This window comes from Psammomys obesus, unplaced genomic scaffold (assembly GCF_907164565.1).
Source record: "Psammomys obesus unplaced genomic scaffold, mPsaObe1.curated_primary_1811, whole genome shotgun sequence".
Classification (NCBI taxonomy): Eukaryota; Metazoa; Chordata; class Mammalia; order Rodentia; family Muridae; genus Psammomys; species Psammomys obesus.
In genome coordinates this window covers 12,870,604-12,878,360 of record NW_026585987.1, presented here as the reverse complement: position 1 = coordinate 12,878,360, position 7,757 = coordinate 12,870,604, and positions in this window count along the sequence as shown.

Below are 7,757 nucleotides of genomic sequence, written 5' to 3'. Positions count from 1 at the left end.
CACACACACACACACACACACACACACACACACACACACACACACACTGTTAGGGTCCACAAGACACTGAGAGAAGAACTACCCCTGACTCAAGTAGCATGCAAGCAAAAAAAAAAAAAAAAGGCATTTATTCTGCAGAAGACCAGCATGCTGGGGCCACCATCCAGGCAAAACGACAACCCAACACTAAACAAAGGCACACTGGCCATTTTATAGGAAACTAGGGGAATTTCAGAGACAGGTAGGTCATTTTTACTGTGACTGGTGCAGGTCAAAAGCAAAGGTAAGAGTGCTTTGATGACATGCTAGCGCTTGATTAGGGGTTGGGATATCTCTAAACTGGTTCAAACCCACCAGAACTGGTGGATATCATAGAAGTTACAAGGGTCAACTCATGACTGGCTTGCATCCTGGTGGTCTGCATTCCTGAAGATAACCCATTTTTGTGGTTATCTCCTTGGGTAGGGGATTTTATGGTCTTGTTCCTGGAATTGGTGACCTATGGCCTACTTCCTGATGACTTTTTCTTGGAGGGAGGGGTGAACTCAGGCCTGGTTCTCTCAATACACACACACACACACACACAGAGAGAGAGAGAGAGAGAGAGAGAGAGAGAGAGAGAAAGAAAGAAAGAGAAAGAAAAAGAAAGAGAGAGAGATTGGAAAAGTAGAAGAAAACTAAATAGATAAAAAGATAAACATAGATAAAATGAAGCATTAGAGAATTGGGACAATACCATACCTTTTAAAGTTATTTCTGGTGTTTGCCACCAGTGTTCAAACTATCATTTTCAAAAATGAACATTGTCAAGCACTTATTATTAATCCCATCCAGTTGTGTTACGCCCAGTTCATGAACCCCAAAAGACCAGGAATAGACTTCTCTGTAAATACATGAGGTTTTCTTAATTGTACACGCGTTCAAACACTGGACAAAAACTTCCTGTGGAAACAGGAGAGGAATACGGCCCCATGGTCTAGGGAAGCAAGGTTTTTATGGGGCAAAACCGCAAGCAAGGACTTACATGCTTGGTGTTACATGATTGGGTAAGGGAAATTGACTTTTGAAATGATTGGTACACTTTAGGTGCCAAGACTACAAACAGTTCTGGCCTGCGCATATGGGCTGGCTTCCTAGCAACTGTGTGATTAGTGGGCAGGGAAAGATTGCATTAAGCTAGTTTCTTTTTTTTTTTTTTAATTACTTAAAATTTATTATTTACTTATCAACCTTTGAAAGAGATATTCACATTAGAGCTCACGGCAAAGCAGAGTGGTCCAGAGATATCATGCTAGAATACAAAGGACATAAAGCAAAGTTAAAAAGCAGGCCAGACCCACTCCACCAGGCCACAGCCTACTCTCCATCCAGGACGAGTCACAGTGACCAGAAACTGGCTTCACTCCAAGAACCCTAGTTCCAGGCTCTTCATGGCTTCCTCCAGGTTGAGCATTCCTCTCTCCAGAAGCAGGTAGCACCTCTCAGTCACGGGCTGAAGAATCTATTTAGCCCGAAGCTTGTTGTTCTGAGAGCCATAAACTAAGATCTCAGTGAGTTCAGAAGATTCCAGAGTCTTCAGCTCGAATATGGCCTGGCTCACCTGCTCGATGTGAGGGATTCGAGATCCCCGTGGGCCAAAAAGATACTTTAGCACCAGCGACTGCACTTGTAACACTTGTGGATCTTTCAGGTCTTCAGGAACTTTCACCCATGGTAGGATATCTTTACGGATCCAGGTGGTTTCCATCCTCAGTTTCTCACAGGCAACCAGTTTCCAAAGAAGACTAGGTCAGGCTTAACCTTGTGGCCAAGCTAGTTTCTTTTCCCTGATGTTAGACATAATCTCCATTTCGCTGGCCTTAGTTCAGGCTTTTAAACTTTAAAATAATAGCCACTGATTTTTAATTCTTTGGTCTCTCAGTTGGAGGTAAATTCATATCAATGAATTTGAGGGCATGCTGATCTACATAAATACTTCCACGATATAATCTATCTCAAATTACCTTAAAAAAAAACAAAACTTAAAATAGTCAGTATTGTTCTGGTCAAAAAGCAGAACCAACCACTGAAATATTGTAAAGTAAAAATTTATTTTACAGCTGGGTCAAATTTGCATTTTCCTCTGAAGTAGAAGAGATTAAAAATAGGGCAGCCTTTTCATATGTCTAGCTCAAGGCTAAGGTACATAGCAGAAAAGCATACTGTTTTGGTTTTTTCAGTTATTAATTTGGTTAACTTTCAAATAGTTCTCAGAACATACCATGAACAACTATAATGATTTAGGATGGGAAATCACAAGATTATAGAGGAAGAACAAGTCAAAAAATTGGCTTTAACTTGGATTCAAATTTTAACATTATGATTAATCAGTAAAAGGAAGAAAAAATGGAGTCAGTTGGCCTGTCACAAATATAATTTTGATTATTTTCTTTATTTGAGACACAGTCTCATTTAGAACCCCAGTGACCATGATTCACTAAGTACACTATAATGTACAATACATGTTGAATTTGTAATAAATAGCAGTATGTGTTTAATCCTGTGCCTTTGGGCCACCATTTCTAGCATGATAGTCTTCTATAGAAGACGGAGCTGAGAAATCACTTGATATTGGACTGGTTAGGAGTAAAGGAGAATGTTCTTGACAGGATTTCTTCTTCATGGCAGCCTAGACTTGTAAATATGGGATCACTCCTATCCTCAAAGGCATGGAACTGAGGCTAACTGATGCAGAGATAGATTTAAAAAAAAAAATGCTCCCTGGTTTCTGTAATTACAAGGGGAGATTTTTCTGTGTTCTGATGTTCTATAGCACACTTCTGTTTCATTACCTCTCAGTGCTGTCACGAAACACACCATGGCCAAGGCAAATTATAATTGAAAGTATTACATTGGGCTTACAATTCCAAAGCTTTAGAGTTCATGATGGCAGCACAAACACATGTCAACAAGAACAGCTGAGAACACATTTTCAATCTCAGACAGGTGGACAACACATTAGACTTTTAAAGGCTCCTGGTGTACCCATATGGCACAACCCTTTCAAAAAGGCCACACCTGTATTCCTTTCCAAACAGTTGCATCAACTGGAAAATAAGTATTCAAACATATGAATCTATGGGAGCCATTCTCATTTAACCATCACATCTTTCTTCAGCTCTTAGAAAATGGCTTTTTATCCTAGCACGCTACCATATCCCCAAATGAGACTGTTATGTTTGAACATACAATGCCAGAGGGTAAACAATCCTATTCCACAAAGAATCAGAGCATAGCAAAGAATGAACAGATCAAAGCAAAACCAAAATCCAGCAGGGAAAAAAACATCAAATCATGGAGCTCTTTGCTCAGCTACTTGAGATTTTGATGAAATTGTGTAGCCTACAAAGGACCTAGGTATTCCCACTATTCCAACTCTATCATCTGAAGCAAACAGAGCCTCTCTTTTAGGCCAACTCTAGTGCATGCCTGCAGCTTTCCTCAAAGCTGGTCCTCATATCCTGAATCTCTTCTGTATGGTATTTTATTGTACTTTATTGAAATTGGGTTTGTGGGGCTGGACAGATAATTCAATTGTTAAGTGCACTGGCTGTAGAACCTAACACTCACATAGAAACTGACAACTGTGTATTATGACAGTTCCATAGGAACCAAAGATCTAAATTGTTGGGTATAAGCTGGTACCTGGCATTGGCTTGGGTGATTAAATAAATGAGAGGTTTTCTGTGAGGTTTTCTGACATACAGGTTCAACAATTAGTGATATAAAAACATAATTCCGATCTACAGGGGAACATGAGAAAGTTGAGTTGCTTTTCCTGATAGTAACTAACAATATGTGATGTAAAGAATCAAAGGTATATTGTAGCTTATAGTTTTAGAGGAAATATATCAACTATAACAATGCCACATGATTTTATCTAAATGAAATCCCAACCTATTGCTATCAGAGTTTATTTTGCATGGTAATACTCAACCCTGTGTCACATTCATGTTCATTGTTGAAACTGTAGTGCATTTTATTTTACTTTTTTTCTCAGTTAAATCATTTTCAATGGAAAAGCTGTCATGTTCCCATAACAATATATTCCTTATCACTAAACTCTGTACTCCATTCACTTTCTATGGCTTTGTATATTACTTCACATCAGTTTTAGTTTCATACAATTATTGTAGATTGCAAAGTGAAGTATTATGTAGAATACAAACTTTACCTTTTTATTTAACTGTAAACACCACTACTAAAATGATGTATTTTCAAAAACAGAAAAAAAAGATGTTGGTTGTGTTCAATCTGCAGCATAAATTCAAAATGATCCAAAGAAAATCTTTAACAATTTCTAACAGGAAAACTGATTACAAAGCTGTGTACCATGTGGAAAAACTGCATCCTCAACAGAATTATAAAGAAACAGTAAACACATTGACTCAATATGACACAAAGCCACAACAATCAAGCGTGTGTCCAATTTGTGAAAGAACAAAATAGAGCAAAAAAGCAAAAAAGCGAAAGGACAAAAGCATAGTCAAGCTGTCATCAAAGGACCTAAGGAAACTCTGCAAGGCATAATGTAAACTTGACCAATGATGTCTATGATTCTGTGTACATAGAAACTAAATAAACATACTTCACAATCCCCACAAAAACAACTCAAACTGACCCATAATCTGTTGTATTTCTGACCCTTCAACTACTACTGATCTTTCTTCCAAACAGAGAGAACCCATAGAGCTCTCTCTAGAAATGGAGCTTATCAGAAAGGTGGACTTTGGATTGTAGGCCTTCATGCTCCCTGTGGTTTCAGGCAAACCCAGCCCAGCTGATGCCCACACAAAAAACAATGTTGAATAACTTAATGTCTGTTTCTTGCTACATGGATTATGTCACAAGATGTGGAATCTGCCCTATCTGCCTGAAGAACACCATGCACACTTGAGACACCTCTACATCTCAAGAATCTGTGTGACCTAAATTGAAATTTCCTGAATTATGGCACTGTAGCTGGTGGTAGTAAAAAGTTAATAAAAGGATTATAATCAAATATTGCTGAAGGATGACCCCCATCACCTCCTTTCTACCAGTTTCTAAACTATTTGTAAAATTTATCACACAAAACCGTGGAATGCAATGTTTAGAACTCCTAGATACCAGACTTTCATGTTTTGAAACAGTCTTTTTACTGTATACCAAAAGCAATGCCTATATGTGTATACTAGATAGTGATATCATATGCAGCACAGCTTCCCATGGCCAGGGCTGCAAAGCTTCCCAATCCAGAGGGAATCAAAACTCAGGGCGGCTCAGAGGCTAAGGGCCTCTGCCCAGGTCACCACATGGACCAACACAACCATAGTCTGGCTCACAGTCCATCCCAGTCCCAGAAAATCATATCTGATAGCACAGCCAATCTGCTCTGTCTGGTCTGGGAAATGTGGTCCCTACATTTACCATGTTATGGCTTGTGGTCTACCTCACAGCTCCCTAGAGCTGTATCAGAGGAGAATCATGGAAAGAACCCACAGGATACCTCTTACTGGTGCTCCTGATTGCTATGTCTTCCCAGAGTCCATCATTAGCTAGAGTTACCCAGCTGGACCTCAGGATAGTAGCAGCTCCCCTAATGGGTGATTAGAGATCAAATGCCTCACACGGCACAGGCCTATCCAGCACTGCACTTCCATTTTGTGTGCAGACAGGGCCCTAGTCTAGAAAATTTATAGTTTTATAGAAATAATTCCAGTCTCCCAGAACACTTCTTCCTCTCTGAAGGCAAAGAGGAGTCTTTTGTGTGTACATTCCATCATACACTCAATGTCCAGTGTAGCTCTCCCTTTGATTTAGAGCTGGGAATTTCTACAGGCCAAACATAGGTAACTTTCAAACAGTAACTGACATTAAGGCAATTAGAGGACATGAATTTTTTTTAAAAAAATGGAGTTTATGGAAAGGCTTAGAGACAGGAAAGAGATTGTAGAAATGATGTGAGTATAATCTCAAAAAAATATTTGTGAAACTTGAACCAGGTTTTATCTCCACGTGCTCTAGATACTAAAGATTTGTATTAAAGTAAGCAAGTATTACACCTTTTCTCTTGGGAAGAACATCTTAAACTTGGAAAAAAAATAGTCCTGTTAGGTACGGCCACACCATTTTACGCAGATCTTCTATTTTGTTTGAACTAGATTGTAACTATAGTAATTCGGTTAGTGTTTTTCTTTTCGAGATTTTTTTAAATTTTTATTAATTACACCTTATTCATTTTGTATCCCCCCATAAGCCCTCCCTCCTCCCCTCCCAATCGCCCTTCCCACCCCCTTCTTCACGCATACCCCTCCTCAAGTCCACTGATAGGGGAGGTCCTCCTCTCCTTCTTTCTGATCTTAGTCTATCAGATCTCATCAGGAGTGGCTGCATTGTCATCTTCTTTGGCCTGGTAAGGTTGCTCCCCCTCAGGGGGAGGTGACCAAGGAGCAGGCCAATCAGATTATATCAGAGGCAGTCCCTCTTCCCATTACTAGGTAAATCCACTTGGACACTAAACTGCCATGGGCTACATCTGTGCAGGGGTTCTAGGTTATCTCCATGCATGGTACTTGGTTGGAGTATGAGTCTCTGGGAAGACCCTTGTGTTCAAATTTCTGGTCCTGTTGCTCTCCTTGTGGAGTTCCTGTCCTCTCCAGATATTACTATTTCCCACTTCTTTTTTTTTAACTTTTATTAATTACACTTTATTCATTTTGTATCCCCCCATAAGCCCCTCCCTCCTCCCCTCCCGGTCCTACCCTTCTCCCCTTTCTGCATACATGCCCCTCCCCAAGTCCACTGATAGGGGAGGTCCTCCTCTCCTTATTCCTGATCTTAGTCTATCAGTTCTCATCAGAAGTGGCTGCATTGTCAGGGTTCTAGGTTATCTCCATGGATAGTCCTTGGTTGGAGTATGAGTCTCTGGGAAGTTCCCTGTGTTCAAATTATCTTGTTCTGTTGCTCTCCTTGTGGAGTTCCTGTCCTTTCCAGCTCTTACTATTTCCCACTTCTTACATAAAATTCCATTCACTCTGCCCGTCAGTTGGCCATCAGGCTCAGCGCATATGCTTTGACAATCTGCCCACTTCTTAAATGAGATTCCATGCACACTTGAGATTTTTTCAAGGTTTATTTGTTTCTTATAGGAGTCCTCTGACTGTATGTACATCTGCATGCCAGGAGAGGACATCAGACCCCAGTATAGATGATTGTGAGCTAACATGTACTTCCTGGGAATTGAACTCAGGAACTGCAGAAAAGTAGACAATGCTCTTTTACCAGTTACAAAGTTGGTTGTAGAACTCAAGTCTTGAACAGGTCCATCTCCATTTGTAAATCCTCCAAACCAGTGAGGTTGAAGGATACTCATTCCCTGGTCTATTTTTCCTTTCACTGACCTGTCAAGGCCCATCATGGAAAAGTAGTAGCCCTGTCTTCCCAGAATATAGCAGCAGAGACAGGATTAAGTTTACAAAGAAATTACATAGCATGAACCAGCCTGTGCCACAGGAGGCATTGCTCTAAACAGAAATGAATAAGCAAAAGCATTTGTGAAAAATGACTGGTAAACACTGGAAAATAAAAAAAAGCAATTAAGAGATGAGAGCAATGATACATTTAAAGAAAATCAAATTTAAAAGGTTAAATCAATTATTTATTCTTTAAAAAGGTAAATATAATTGAAAAAAAAAAACCTACATAGGTATACTGACTTTGCAAAAGAGGCCATTCCC